The 16439-nt window shown below is 42.9% G+C and overlaps 1 long non-coding RNA gene across 6 annotated transcripts; it reads left to right on the top strand.

The window, feature by feature from the left end:
- The first annotated feature begins 1264 nt into the window (after positions 1-1264).
- LOC126993656 (uncharacterized) lies at positions 1265-2316 on the top strand. Of its 6 annotated transcripts, none has more exons than XR_007748112.1 (2): positions 1265-1962; positions 2071-2316. It is a non-coding gene; the product is annotated as an uncharacterized LOC126993656 (long non-coding RNA). The 6 variants fall into 6 exon arrangements; XR_007748113.1 differs by having other exon boundaries at positions 1265-1989; positions 2098-2316; XR_007748110.1 differs by having other exon boundaries at positions 1265-1989.
- The last annotated feature ends 14123 nt before the right edge of the window (positions 2317-16439 follow it).

Below are 16439 nucleotides of genomic sequence, written 5' to 3'. Positions count from 1 at the left end.
GGTAGAGAGGAAGCGGGTGAGAGAGGGGGAGGGAAGGTAGCGGTAGCCAAGGTCCAGCCCATGAGACAGATGCAAGGATTTCTTGACAACATTTTATCAGTGTCTTTTTACCGATACCCTCGCTACACTTGACCCGATAAAAACAGTTCTATTTTGTGAGCTTTGTTCTCCGTTCATTTTGCAATTGGCAAGGAACCTATAATATGGCCCCTCGGGCCAAATTTGTGGCTTTACCGTGTAGCAGCGACGGGCCAAATTTGTGCCATGATATAGACCCCACCAAAAATAGATGATGCATAAACCGATCACAAAACGCTTTGGTATATATTATGAAATGATTTGTGTGAGTGATGATTTTTTTCTCATTTTTTCTCGCTCAGAAGGACCATTAAGAAACATGATCCCTGTGGCTACAGGGTTAATAGTCCATTCATATCCTTGTGTATCCGTGTTATTTCCTTCACCTCGTTCTCCACTGCTCTCCCTCTCTCTCTGTCCCATTCCCGGTCTCCCTCAATCCTCTCTCTCACCTCCCAACCCTCCGTCCCTCCCAGCCACTGTCACTCCCTTAATCCCATAATCGTCACTCCCTTAATCCCCATAATCCTTAGATCGCGATATTATTGACAATTAGTCCCGTTCTAATGCGTTTACAAACCCAACTCATTAATCGATTCCTACTTTACTCTCTCTCTCTCTCAAGATTAAGTAATATGTATAGTGTTTTGATGTGTTTCTGTTAATATTTTTGAAACTATGAGGTTTGTGGAGAAACGAGAGGGAGGAGGAAGTGGAGGTGGAGGTGGAGGTGGAAGTGGAGGTGGAGATGGAGAAGGAGGAGGAGGTGAAGGTGGAGGTGGAAGTGGAGGTGGAGAAGGAGAAGGAGGAGGAGGTGAAGGTGGAGGAGGAGGTAACTTTTCTCTTACAGACCTCATATAAGGCAACCACGAGGTCTGTTTTTTTTTTCTTTGTAAAGGAGGAGGAGGAGGAACAAAGAAACACAAAGAGAGAACAAACAACAGCAGGCCTGCTGGTCCTTACGAGGCTGTTTGTGATAAGCTACACTAACTATCTAATCAAAGGTGGAAGATGAAGGACAGCAAAGGCGAAGGCCGTGGTGAGCAAATCAGGGAAGTAAAGTAACGGAACAGGCCTTCCTGGCGAGCGTCGCAGGGCTCAGGGCTCCGGCAGGGCGCCTCAGCTCCCCCGGAGCGTCCACGGAGGTGTCGGAGATCCCGGGGTCCGGGGGGTTGGGGCGGCTTGAAGTGGCAGCAAGACATGCAGTTACTGACCTCTTATTAGCCAGACGACGCGTTAATGACACGTTCCAATGGAAGGTTCGACGCATGGGGAGGTACAATTCCCCTAAGCAAGGCAAGTGTCATGCCAACTACGATAAAAAACGAAAAATCCAAAAAAAATCCATAAACAAAAAATCCAAAAAAAATTGTCTTGTTTTGCTTTGTTTAAAGCGTCTTGTATGTTTGTATGGCGGGTCTTCTCTGGGGAGAAGGAGACTAACGCGTTCCAACATACAAAACCAGGAAAAGACGACATGGAAACACCGAGAGAAGGAAGGGGAAGAAGGGAACACCAGAAGAAGGAAAATGAAGAGAAGTAACACTAGAAGAAGGCATATGAAGTAACACAAGAAGAAGGAAGTTGAAAAGAGTAACACAAGAAAAAGGAATTTGAAAAGAGTAACACAAGAAGAGGGAATTTGAAAAGAGTTACACAAGAAAAAGGAATTTGAAAAGAGTTACACAGAAGAAGGTATTGAAAAGAGTAACACAGAAGAAGGTATTGAAAAGAGTAACACAGAAGAAGGTATTGAAAAGAGTAACACAGAAGAAGGTATTGAAAAGAGTAACACAGAAGAAGGTATTGAAAAGAGTTACACAGAAGAAGGTATTGAAAAGAGTAACACAGAAGAAGGTATTGAAAAGAGTTACACAGAAGAAGGTATTGAAAAGAGTAACACAGAAGAAGGTATTGAAAAGAGTAACACAGAAGAAGGTATTGAAAAGAGTAACACAGAAGAAGGTATTGACAAGAGTAGCACAGAAGAAGGTATTGAAAAGAGTTACACAGAAGAAGGTATTGAAAAGAGTTACACAGAAGAAGGTATTGAAAAGAGTTACACAGAAGAAGGTATTGAAAAGAGTTACACAGAAGAAGGTATTGAAAAGAGTTACACAGAAGAAGGTATTGAAAAGAGTTACACAGAAGAAGGTATTGAAAAGAGTAACACAGAAGAAGGTATTGAAAAGAGTAACACAGAAGAAGGTATTGAAAAGAGTTACACAGAAGAAGGAATTTGAAAAGAGTAACACAAGAAGAAGGAATTTGAAGATAAATAACACAAGAAGAAGAAATGTGAAGTAACACCGGAAGGAAAATGCAGAGAAGTAACACTAGAAAAATGAAAATGGAAATGAAAAGAATCATCCACCTTTCGGCCCAAACCAACATCACAAAATTATGGGCGAGTCTCTTCTGGGAGGAAAGCGGCTCGTTCAGACCCAGGAACACCAGAAAGGATGATAGAAACATCAAGAAAAGGAAAACAGAAAAGTCATCCACCTTTCGGCCCCTGGGGCCGCAGGGTGGGTGACGGGTGAATCTCCTCTGGGGAGAAGGAGGCTAACCCACACAGTCAAGATAGAGGCTAGAGAAAGGAAATTAAATCATCGAGAAAAGAAAATGAAATTACAATATCAAGAAAATAACTAAAAAGTCATCGAGCTTTCGGCCCCTGGGGCCGCAGGGCGGGTGACGGGTGAGTCTTCTGGGGAGGAGGAGGCTCATCCACAGCCAGCAACACCAACAGAAAGAAAAGAAAAGAAAACATCATGAGAAAAGAAAAGAAAACATCAAGAGAAAAGAAAAGAAAAGGAAAAGAAAAGAACAAAGTAAACAAAGCAAAACAAGACAAAACAAAAACAAAACAAAATAAAACAAATTAAAACAACATAATAAATAAATAAATAAACAACCCTATAACAAACAATATAATTTAGCTACTAGGACTGCTCAAACGATCGAGATCAGCTTGGAAGTGTTCTTTATCCGTTGTCGTAGTGACTCTGCTGGCTATGTTTGTATCGTCGGCAAATTTCGATATTTTACACGATAGCCCCTCGTCAATGTCATTTACGTACACTAAAAACAGAACAGGTCCCAACATCGACCCCTGTGGAACACCGGTTTTGACATCTCGCCAGTCAGATAACATAAGAACATAAGAACGTTGGAATCTGCAAGAGGCTGGTAGGCCTATACAAGGCAGTTCCCTTGACCCTAAACTCCCGTGTATCTAACCCCACCTAGTATCGCTGTCCATGAATTTATCTAATCTATTTTTGAATGTGACAATTGTATTGGCACTCACCACATGACTGCTAAGCCTATTCCACTCATTCACAACCCTGTTGGTAAACAAATTTTTGCCTATGTCCCTGTTAAATCTGAATTTATCCAGTTTAAACCCATTACTTCGTGTCCTACCCGGTTCTCTTACCAACAAAACCTTATGAATATCTCCCTTATTAAAGCCCTTCATCCATTTATAAACCTCGATCATGTCTCCACGCACCCTTCGCCTTTCTAGAGAATGCAAGTTTAACTGTTTGAGTCTTTCCTCGTATGGCAAGTTTCTCAACCCTTAATCATCTTAGTCATCCTCCTCTGCACTGATTCTAACATTTTGATATCCATTCTATAGTAAGGTGACCAGAACTGAACCGCATAGTCAAGATGAGGTCTAACTAATGCTAAATATAGTTTGAGGAAGACTTCGGCGCTTCTGTTGCTTACGCTCCTTGAAATAAATCCCAGTACCCTATTTGCTCGATTTCTAGCTTGAATGCATTGTGCCCTTGGACGGAGATCAGAGCTCACTAAGACCCCTAAATCTCTCTCGCACCCAGACCTGCTTATGAGAGTGTCATTTAAGCAATAGTTGTGAGAGGGGTTGTTCCTACCTACACTCAGAATACTGCACTTCCTGATATTGAACTCCATCTGCCATTTATCCGCCCAGTCATACAATCTGTTTAGTTCATCCTGGAGAATACTAGCGTCCTGATCCGACTCAATTACACTACCGATCTTGGTATCATCTGCAAATTTACTGACATCACTACTAATTCCTGTATCTAAATCATTGATATAAATAATAAAAAAGAGTGGACCTAATACCGAACCTTGTGGGACCCCACTCTTAACACATCCCCAGTCAGATATTTTACCATTGATTTGCACTCTTTGCTTCCTATTGCTAAGCCACGCCTTGACCCAGTTCAAAACCTTATCCTCTACACCGTGAGCCTGTAATTTAAGCAACAGTCGTTGGTGAGGAACTTTGTCAAACGCTTTACTAAAATCAAGATAGATTACATCATAGTTTTCATCTCTGTCTTCCGCCTCAAATACTTTACTGTAGAGGGACAAGACATTAGTGAGGCATGACCTACCTTTCGTGATCCCATGCTGCGAGTCATGAATTAAGCAGTGCTTCTCTAGATGCTCCCGAATGTTCCTGGCTATTATGGACTCCAGCATCTTGCCTATAACCGATGTTAAGCTAATTGGCGATAGTTTGAAGCAGCCGACCTGTCCCCCTTTTTGAAAATCGGCGTCACATTAGCTACTTTCCATAAGCTGGGCACATAGCCAGTGTTTACCGACATCTTAAAGATGTCGGTTAGTGGGTCACTGAGTACATCACCTAATTCCTTTAATACCCTCGGAAATATCCCGTCAGGACCTGGCGACTTGTTCTTCTTAAGCTTATCTATCTCATCCTGAACTATTTGCCTGGTAATGATTATATCCCTCAATTTATCGCCATCCCCGCCCTCGTACTCCTGAACCCTTCCCGGAATAGTCGTTTGATCCTCTTGTGTGAATACTGAAAGGAAGTAGTCGTTCAACAATGTGCTCATATTTTCGTAATTTTCTACTAGCTCCCCTGTGTTTGTTTACAGCGGTCCAATTTTCTCCCGTGTTTTTGTTCTATACATCTGAAAGAAGCCCTTAGTCTTACTTTTCGCCTCATTTGCAGCTTTGATCTCATAATTCCTTTTTGCTATCCTGGTGTTTTTCTTCACTAATCTAGATAGTTCAACATACCGGCCCCTGAGATGTGTCTCACCATTCGTTATTTACTGATAAATTCCCTTCTTTAACCCTATCTCGTGTTTTAGTCCACGAGTCTTCCACTTAGGATCATTGTTTTCTTTTTTAAGTGTTCGCTGTGGTATATGCTGTCCTTGCCCCTCTGCTATTACTCTAACTAGATTATTGTAAGACATTTCTACCTGGTTCTCCTGGCTCTCATGTATCCCTAAATTACCCCAGTATATCCCTTCAAGATGTCTTCGAAGCCCCTCGTAATTTGCTCGTCTAAAATCTGGCACTAACACTGGGTTTGGTTCGCGGGATACTGCCCAGTCAAAGCTAAAACGAACCGTTTTGTGGTCACTATTTCTATCTCTCCGCCCACATCCAGCTCATGTAGGAAGTTTCCATTATTTGTTGGGACTAAGTCTAATATGTTATCCCCTCTGGTAGGCTCAGTAACTGCCTGCTTAAGGAAGTTATCTTGTATAACTTCAAGAAAATCCTCTACTTCCAGGTCAAACACTAGGTCTTCCCAGTCTACATTCCTATAATTAAGTCCCCCATTACGCAGACATTTTTACTTCTACTCGCCCTGCCAATCTCCTGTATTAGAGTGGCACTTCGATATTGAGGAGCAGATGAAAGCACATCGATATTGAGGAGCAGATGAAAGCACCTTGATATTGAGGAGCAGATGAAAGCACATCGATATTGAGGAGCAGATGAAAGCACCTTGATATTGAGAAACAGATTAAAGCACACCGATAATGAGGAGCAGATGAATGCACCTCTATATTGAGGACCAGCTGAAAGCACATCGATATTGAGGAGCAGATGAAAGCATCTTGATATTGAGGAGCAGATGAAAGCACCTCGATATTGAGGAGCAGATGAAAGCACATCGATATTGAGGAGCAGATGCAAGCACCTCGATATTGAGGAGCAGATGAAAGCACCTCCATATTGAGGAACAGATGAAAGCACATCGATATTGAGGAGCAGATGAAAGCACCTCGATATTGACGAGCACATGATAGAACCTCGATATTGAGGAGCAGATGAAAGCAACTCGATATTGAGGAGGAGATGAAAGCACCTTGATATTGAGGAGCACATGATACCACCTCGATATTGAGGAGCAGATGAAAGCAACTCGATATTGAGGAACAGATGAAAGCCTCTCGATATTGAGGAGCACATGATACCACCTCGATATTGAGGAGCAGATGAAAGAACATCGATATTGAGGAGCAGATGATAGCACCTCGATATTTAAGAGCAGATGAAAGTACCTCGATATTGAGGAGCAGATGAAAGCACATCGATATTGAGGAGCAGATGAAAGCACATCGATATTGAGGAGCAGATGAAAGCACCTTTTTATTGAGGAGCAGATGAAAGCACCTTGATATTGAGGAGCAGATGAAAGCACCTTAATATTGAGGAGCAGATGAAAGCACCTTGATATTGAGGAGCAGATGAAAGCACCTTAATATTGAGGAGCAGATGAAAGCATCTCGATATTGATGAGCAGATGAAAGCACAACAATATTGAGGAGCAGATGAAAGCACCTTGGTATTGAGGAGCAGATGTAAACAGCTCCATATTGATTAGCAGATGAAAGCACCTCGATATTGAGGAGCAGATAATATCACCTAGATATTGATGAGCAGATGAAAGCAAATCGATATTGGGGAGCAGATGATAGCACCTCGAAATTGATGAGCAGATGAAAGCACCTCGATATTAAGGAGCAGGTGAAAGCATATCGATACTGGAAAGCAGGTGAAAGCACCTCGATATTGAGGAGCAGATTAAAGCACATCGATATTGAGGAGCAGATGAAAGCACATCGATATTGAGGAGCAGATGAAAGCACCTCGATATTGAGGAGCAGATGAAAGCACCTCGATATTGAGGAGCAGATGAAAGCACCTCGATATTGATGAGCAGATGAAAGCATCTCGTTATTGACGAGCACATGATAGCACCTTGATATTGAGGAGCAGATGAAAGCACCTCGATATTGAGGAGCAGATGAAAGCACCTTGATATTGAGGAGCAGATGAAAGCACCTCGATATTGAGGAACATATGAAAGCAGTTTGATATTAAGGAGCACATGATAGCACCTCGATATTGAAGAGCACATGATACCACCTCCATATTGATGAGCAGATGAAAGCAGCTTGATATTGAGGAGCAGATGAAAGCACCTCGATATTGAGGAACAGATGAAAGCACATCGATATTGAGGAGCAGATGATAGCACCTCGATATTGATGACCAGATGAAAGCAGCTTCATATTGAGGAGCAAATGAAAACACATCGATATTGAGGAGCAAATGATAGCACCCCGATATTGAAGAGCAGATGAAAGCACATCGATATTGAAGAGCAGATGATAGCACCTCGATATTGATGAGCAGATGAAAGCACCTTGATATTGAGGAGCAGATGAAAGTACTCGATATTGATGAGCAGATGAAAGCTCCTTGATATTGATGACCAGATGAAAGCACAAGGATATTGAGGAGCAGATGAAAGCACCTCTATATTGAGGAGCAGATGAAAGAACCTCGATATTAAGGAGCAGATGAAAGTACATCGATATTGAGGAGCAGAATAAAGCATCTTGATATTGAGGAGCAGAATAAAGCACCTTGATATTGAGGAGCAGATGAAAGCACCTTGATATTGAGGAGCAGATGAAAGCACCTTGATATTGAGGAGCAGATGAAAGCACCTCGATATTGAGGAGCAGATGAAAGCACATCGATATTGAGGAGCAGATGAAAGCACCTTGATATTGAAGAGCAGATGAAAACATCTTGATATTGAGGGGCAGATGTAAACAGCTCCCTATTGATTAGCAGATGAAAGCACCACGATATTGAGGAGCAGATGATAGCACCTCGATATAAAGGAACAGATGAAAGCACCTCGATATTGAGGAGCAGATGAAAGCACATCGATATTGAGGAGCAGATGAAAGCACCTCGATATTGAGGAGCAGATGAAAGCACCTCGATATTGAGGAGCAGATGAAAGCACATCGATATTGAGGAGCAGATGAAAGCACCTCGATATTGAGGAGCAGATGAAAGCACCTCAATTTTGGGGAGCAGGTGAAAGCACATTGATATTGAGAAGCATTTGAAAGCACATCGATATTGAGGAGCAGATGAAAACACATCGATATTGAGGAGCAGATGAAAGCACATCGATATTGAGGAGCAGATGAAAGCACCTCGATATTGAGGAGCAGATGAAAGCACATCGATATTGAGGAGCAGATGTAATCACCTCGATATTGAGGAGCAGATGATAGAACCTCGATATTGACGAGCAGATGAAAGCACCTCGATATTGAGGAGCAGATGAAATCACCTCGATATTGAGGAGCAGATGATAGAACCTCGATATTGAGGAGCAGATGAAAGCACCTCGATATTGAGGAGCAGATGAAAGCACCTCGATATTGAGGAGCAGATGAAAGCACATCGATATTGGGGAGCAGGTGAAAGCACATCGATATTGAGGAGCAAATGAAAGCACCTTGATATTGAGGAGCAGATGAAAGCACATCGATATTGGAGAGCGGGTAAAAGCACCTTGATATTGAGGAGCAGATGAAAGCACCTTGATATTGAGGAGCAGATGAAAGCACATCGATATTGAGGAGCAGATGAAAGCACATCGATATTGAAGAGCAGATAAAAGCACATCGATATTGGGGAGCGGGTGAAAGCACCTTGATATTGAGGAGCAGATGAAAGCACCTTGATATTGAGGAGCAGATGAAAGCACCTCGATATTAAGGAGCAGATGAAAGCACATCGATATTGAGGAGCAGATGAAAGCACCTCGATATTGAGGAGATGATGAAAGCACCTTGATATTGAGGAGCAGATGAAAGTACTTCGATATTGAAGAGCAGATGAATGCACCTTGATACTGAGGAGCAGATGAAAGCACCTTGATATAGAGGAGCAGATGAAAGCACCTCGATATTGAGGAGCAGATGAAAGCACCTCGATATTGAGCAGCAGATGAAAGCACATCGATATTGAGGAGCAGATGAAGGCACCTAAATATTGAGGAGCAGATGAAAGCACATCGATATTGAGGAGCAGATGAAAGCACCTCGATATTGAGGAGCAGATGAAAGCACCTCGATATTGAGGAGCAGATGAAAGCACCTCGATATTGATGAGCAGATGAAAGCACCTTGATATTGAGGAGCAGATGAAAGCACCTCGATATTGAGGAGCATTTGAAAGCACATCAATATTGAGGAGCAGATGAAAGCAAATCGATATTGAAGAGCAGATGAAAGCACCTGATATTGAGAAGATGAAAGCACCTCGATATTGAGGAGCAGATGAAAGCACCTTGATATTGAGGAGCAGATGAAAGCAAATCGATAATGAAGAGCAGATGAAAGCACCTCGATATTGAGGAGCAGATGATAGCACCTCGATATTGAGGAGCAGATGAAAGCACCTCGATATTGAGGAGCAGATGATAGCACCTCGATATTGATGAGCAGATGAAAGCACCTCGATATTGAGGAGCAGATGAAAGCAACTCCATATTGAGGAACAGATGAAAGCACATCGATATTGGAAGAGATGATAGCACCTCGATATTGAAGAGCACACGATACCACCTCCATATTGATGAGCAGTTGAAAGCAGCTTGATATTGAGGAGCAGATGAAAGCACCTCGATATTGAGGAACAGACGAAAATACATCGATATTCAGGAAGAGATAAAAGCACCTCGATATTGAGAAGAAGAAAGCACATCGATATTTAGGAGCAGATGAAAGCATCTTGATATTAAGGAGCAGTTGAAAGACCCTCGATATTGAGGAGCAGATGAAAGCACCTTGATATTGATGAGCAGATGAAAGCATCTTGATATTGAGGAACAGATGAAATAACATCGATATTGAGGAGCAGATGAAAGACCCTCGATATTGAGGAGCAGATGAAAGGAACTTGATGTTGAGGAGCAGATGAAAGGCTCTCGATATTGAGGAGCAGATGAAAGCTCCTCGATTTTTAGTAGAAGATGAAAGCACATCGATATTGAGGAGCAGATGAAAGCACCTCGATATTGAGGAGCAGATGAAAGCACCTCGATATTGAGGAGCAGATGAAAGCACCTTGATATTGAGGAGCAGATGAAAGCACCTCGATGTTGAGGAGCAGATGAAAGCATATCGATATTGAGGAGCAGATGAAAGCACCTCGATATTGAGGAGCAGATGAAAGCACATCGATATTGAGGAGCAGATGAAAGCATCTCGATATTGATGAGCAGATGAAAGCACCTCGATATTGAGGAGCAGATGAAAGCACCTCGATATTAAGGAGCAGATGAAAGCACTTCGATATTGAGGAGCAGATGAAAGCACCTCGATATTAAGGAGCAGATGAAAGCACCTCGATATTGATGAGCAGATGAAAGCACCTCGATATTGAGGAGCAGATGAAAGCACCTTGATATTGAGGAGCAGATGAAAGCACCTCGATATTGAGGAGCAGATGAAAGCACCTTGATATTGAGGAGCAGATGAAAGCACCTTGATATTGAGGAGCAGATGAAAGCACCTCGATATTGAGGAGCAGGTGAAAGCACATCGATATTGAGGAGCAGATGAAAGCACCTTGATATTGAGAAATAGATGAAAGCATCTTGATACTGAGGAGCAGGTGAAAGCACCTTGATATTGAGGAGCAGGTGAAAGCACCTTGATATTAAAGAGCAGGTGAAAGCACCTCGATATTGAGGAGCAGATGAAAGCACCTCGATATTAAGGAGCAGATGAAAGCATATCGATAATGAGGAGCAGATGAAAGCATATCGATATTGAGGAGCAGATGATAGCACCTCGATATTGATGAGCAGATGAAAGCACATCGATATTGAGGAGCAGATGAAAGCATATCGATATTGAGGAGCAGATGAAAGCACCTCGATATTGATGAGCAGATGAAAGCATCTCGATATTGAGGAGCAGATGAAAGCATATCGATATTGAGGAGCAGATGATAGCACCTCGATATTGATGAGCAGATGAAAGCATCTCGATATTCATGAGCAGATGAAAGTACATCGATATTGGGGAGCAGATGATAGCACCTCGATATTGATCAGCAGATGATAGCATATCGATATTGATGAGCAGATGAAAGCACATCGATAATGAGGAGCAGATGAAAGCACCTCGATATTGAGGAGCAGATGAAAGCATATCGATATTGAGGAGCAGATGATAGCACCTCGATATTGATGAGCAGATGAAAGCACCTCGATATTGAGGAGCAGATGAAAGCACCTCGATATTGAGGAGCAGATGAAAGCACATCGATATTGAGGAGCAGATGAAAGCACCTCGATATTGAGGAGCAGATGAAAGCACCTCGATATTGAGGAGCAGATGAAAGCACCTCGATATTGAGGAGCAGATGAAAGCACCTCGATATTGAGGAGCAGATGAAAGCACCTCGATATTGAGGAGCAGATGAAAGCACCTCGATATTGAGGAGCAGATGAAAGCACCTCGATATTGAGGAGCAGATGAAAGCACCTCGATATTGAGGAGCAGATGATAGCACCTCGATATTGATGAGCAGATGAAAGCATCTCGATATTGAGGAGCAGATGAAAGCACCTCGATATTGAGGAGCAGATGAAAGCACCTCGATATTGAGGAGCAGATGAAAGCACCTCGATATTGAGGAGCAGATGAAAGCACCTCGATATTGAGGAGCAGATGAAAGCACCTCGATATTGAGGAGCAGATGAAAGCACCTCGATATTGAGGAGCAGATGAAAGCACCTCGATATTGAGGAGCAGATGAAAGCACCTCGATATTGAGGAGCAGATGAAAGCACCTTGATATTGAGGAGCAGATGAAAGCACCTCGATATTGAGGAGCAGATGAAAGCACCTTGATATTGATAAGCAGATGAAAACACATCGATATTGAGGAGCAGATGAAAGCACCTCGATATTGAGGAGCAGATGAAAGCACATCGATATTGAGGAGCAGATGAAAGCACCTCGATATTGAGGAGCAGATGAAAGCACCTCGATATTGAGGAGGAGGTGAAAGCACATCGATATTGAGTAGCAGATGAAAGCACCTTGATATTGAGGAGCAGATGAAAGCACCTTGATATTAAGGAGTAGATGAAAGCACCTCGATATTAAGGAGTAGATGAAAGCATCTTGATATTGAGGAGCAGATGAAAGCACATCGATATTGAGGAGCAGATGAAAGCACATCGATATTAAGGAGTAGATGAAAGCATCTTGATATTGAGGAGCAGATGAAAGCACATCGATATTGAGGAGCAGATGAAAGCACCTTGATATTGAGGAGCAGATGAAAGCACCTCGATATTGAGGAGCAGATGAAAGCACATCGATATTGAGGAGCAGATGAAAGCACCTCGATATTGAGGAGAAGATGAAAGCATCGATATTGAGGAGCAGATGAAAGCACTTCGATATTAAGGAGCAGATGAAAGCACTTCGATATTGAGGAGCAGATGAAAGCACCTCGATATTGAGGAGCAGATGAAAGCACCTCGATATTGAGGAGCAGATGAAAGCACATCGATATTGAGGAGCAGATGAAAGCACCTCGATATTGAGGAGCAGATGAAAGCACCTGGATATTGAGGAGCAGTTGAAAGACCCTAGAGATTGAGGAGCAGCTGAAAGCACCTCGATATTGAGGAGCAGATGAAAGCACCTCGATATTGAGGAGCAGATGAAAGCACCTTGATATTGAGGAGCAGATGAAAGCACATCGATATTGAGGAGCAGATGAAAGCACATCGATATTGAGGAGCAGATGAAAGCACATCGATATTGAGGAGCAGATGAAAGCACCTCGATATTGAGGAGCAGATGAAAGCACATCGATATTGAGGAGCAGATGAAAGCACCTCGATATTGAGGAGCAGATGAAAGCACCGATATTGAGGAGCAGATGAAAGCACCTCGATATTGAGGAGCAGATGAAAGCACCTCGATATTGAGGAGCAGATGAAAGCACATCGATATTGAGGAGCAGATGAAAGCACCTCGATATTGAGGAGCAGATGAAAGCACCTCGATATTGAGGAGCAGATGAAAGCACATCGATATTGGGGAGCAGATGAAAGCATCGATATTGAGGAGCAGATGAAAGCAGCTCGATATTGAGGAGCAGATGAAAGCACATCGATATTGAGGAGCAGATGAAAGCACCTTGATATTGAGGAGCAGATGAAAGCACCTCGATATTGAGGAGCAGATGAAAGCACATCGATATTGAGGAGCAGATGAAAGCATCGATATTGAGAGCAGATGAAAGCACCTCGATATTGAGGAGCAGATGAAAGCACCTCGATATTGAGGAGCAGATGAAAGCACCTCGATATTGAGGAGCAGATGAAAGCACCTCGATATTGAGGAGCAGATGAAAGCACATCGATATTGAGGAGCAGATGAAAGCACCTCGATATTGAGGAGCAGATGAAAGCACCTCGATATTGTGGAGCAGATGAAAGCACTGATATTGAGGAGCAGATGAAAGCACCTTGATATTGAGGAGCAGATGAAAGCACCTCGATATTGAGGAACAGATGAAAGCACCTCGATATTGAGGAGCAGATGAAAGCACCTCGATATTGAGGAGCAGATGAAAGCACTTCGATATTGAGTAGCAGATGAAAGCACCTCGATATTGAGGAGCAGATGAAAGCACATCGATATTGAGGAGCAGATGAAAGCACCTCGATATTGAGGAGCAGATGAAAGCACCTCGATATTGAGGAGCAGATGAAAGCACCTCGATATTGAGGAGCAGATGAAAGCACTGATATTGAGGAGCAGATGAAAGCACCTCGATATTGAGGAGCAGATGAAAGCACCTCGATATTGAGGAGCAGATGAAAGCATCGATATTGAGGAGCAGATGAAAGCACCTTGATATTGAGGAGCAGATGAAAGCACCTCGATATTGAGGAGCAGATGAAAGCACCTGATATTGAGGAGCATGAAAGCAAATCGATATTGAAGAGCAGGTGAAAGCACCTTGATATTGAGGAGCAGATGAAAGCACCTCGATATTGATGAGCAGATGAAAGCACCTCGATATTGAGGAGCAGATGAAAGCACCTCGATATTGAGGAGCAGATGAAAGCACCTCGATATTGAGGAGCAGATGAAAGCACCCTGATATTGAGGAGCAGATGAAAGCACATCGATATTGAGGAGCAGATGAAAGCACCTCGATATTGAGGAGCAGATGAAAGCACATCGATATTGAGGAGCAGATGAAAGCACCTCGATATTGAGGAGCAGATGAAAGCACCTCGATATTGAGGAGCAGATGAAAGCACATCGATATTGAGGAGCAGATGAAAGCACCTCGATATTGAGAAGATGAAAGCACATCGATATTGAGGAGCAGACGAAAGCTCCTCGATATTAATGAGGTGATGAAAGCACATCGATATTGAGGAGCAGATGAAAGCACATCGATATTGAGGAGCAGATGAAAGCACATCGATATTGAGGAGCAGATGAAAGCACCTTGATATTGAGGAGCAGATGAAAGCACCTCGATATTGAGGAGCAGATGAAAGCACCTCGATATTGAGGAGCAGATGAAAGCACCTCGATATTGAGGAGCAGATGAAAGCACATCGATATTGAGGAGCAGATGAAAGCACCTCGATATTGAGGAGCAGATGAAAGCACCTCGATATTGAGGAGCAGATGAAAGCACCTCGATATTGAGGAGCAAATGATAGCACATCGATATTGAGGAGCAGATGAAAGCACCTCGATATTGAGGAGCAAATGATAGCACATCGATATTGAGGAGCAGATGAAAGCACCTCGATATTGAGGAGCAGATGATAGCACATCGATATTGAGGAGCAGATGAAAGCCACTCGATATTGAGGAGCAGATAATAGCACCTCGATATTGAGGAGCAGATGAAAGCACCTCGATATTGAGGAGCAAATGATAGCACATCGATATTGAGGAGCAGATGAAAGCACCTCGATATTGAGGAGCAGATGATAGCACCTCGATATTGAGGAGCAGATGAAAGCCACTCCATATTGAGGAGCAGTTGAAAGCACCTCGATATTGAGGAGCAGATGAAAGCACCTTGATATTGAGGAGCAGATGAAAGCACCTTGATATTGAGGAGCAGATGAAAGCACCTCGATATTGAGGAGCAGATGAAAGCACCTCGATATTGAGGAGCAGATGAAAGCACCTTGATATTGAGGAGCAGATGAAAGCACCTTGATATTGAGGAGCAGATGAAAGCACCTTGATATTGAGGAGCAGATGAAAGCACCTTGATATTGAGGAGCAGATGAAAGCACCTTGATATTGAGGAGCAGATGAAAGCACCTCGATATTGAGGAGCAGATGAAAGCACCTCGATATTGAGGAGCAGATGAAAGCACCTCGATATTGAGGAGCAGATGAAAGCATATCGATATTGAGGAGCAGATGAAAGCACCTCGATATTGAGGAGCAGATGAAAGCACATCGATATTGAGGAGCAGATGAAAGCATCTTGATATTGAGGAGCAGATGAAAGCACCTCGATATTGAGGAGCAGATGAAAGCACCTCGATATTGAGGAGCAGATGAAAGCACCTCGATATTGAGGAGCAGATGAAAGCACCTCGATATTGAGGAGCAGATGAAATCTACTCGATATTGAGGAGCAGATGAAAGCATATCGATATTGAGGAGCAGATGAAAGCACCTCGATATTGAGGAGCAGATGAAAGCATATCGATATTGAGGAGCAGATGAAAGCACCTCGATATTGAGGAGCAGATGAAAGCACCTCGATATTGAGGAGCAGATGAAAGCACCTCGATATTGAGGAGCAGATGAAAGCACCTTGATATTGAGGAGCAGATGAAAGCACCTCGATATTGAGGAGCAGATGAAAGCACCTCGATATTGAGGAGCAGATGAAAGCACATCGATATTGAGGAGCAGATGAAAGCACCTCGATATTGAGGAGCAGATGAAAGCACCTCGATATTGAGGAGCAGATGAAAGCACCTCGATATTGAGGAGCAGATGAAAGCACCTCGATATTGAGGAGCAGATGAAAGCACCTCGATATTGAGGAGCAGATGAAAGCACCGCGATATTGAGAAACAGATGAAAGCACCGCGATATTGAGGAGCAGATGAAAGCACTGCGATATTGAGGAGCAGATGAAAGCTCGATATTGAGGAGCAGATGAAAGCACATTGA

Source organism: Eriocheir sinensis, unplaced genomic scaffold, assembly GCF_024679095.1.
Source record: "Eriocheir sinensis breed Jianghai 21 unplaced genomic scaffold, ASM2467909v1 Scaffold650, whole genome shotgun sequence".
Classification (NCBI taxonomy): Eukaryota; Metazoa; Arthropoda; class Malacostraca; order Decapoda; family Varunidae; genus Eriocheir; species Eriocheir sinensis.
Note: the sequence above shows the minus strand (reverse complement) of the source record. Positions and strands in the feature narration are given on the sequence as shown.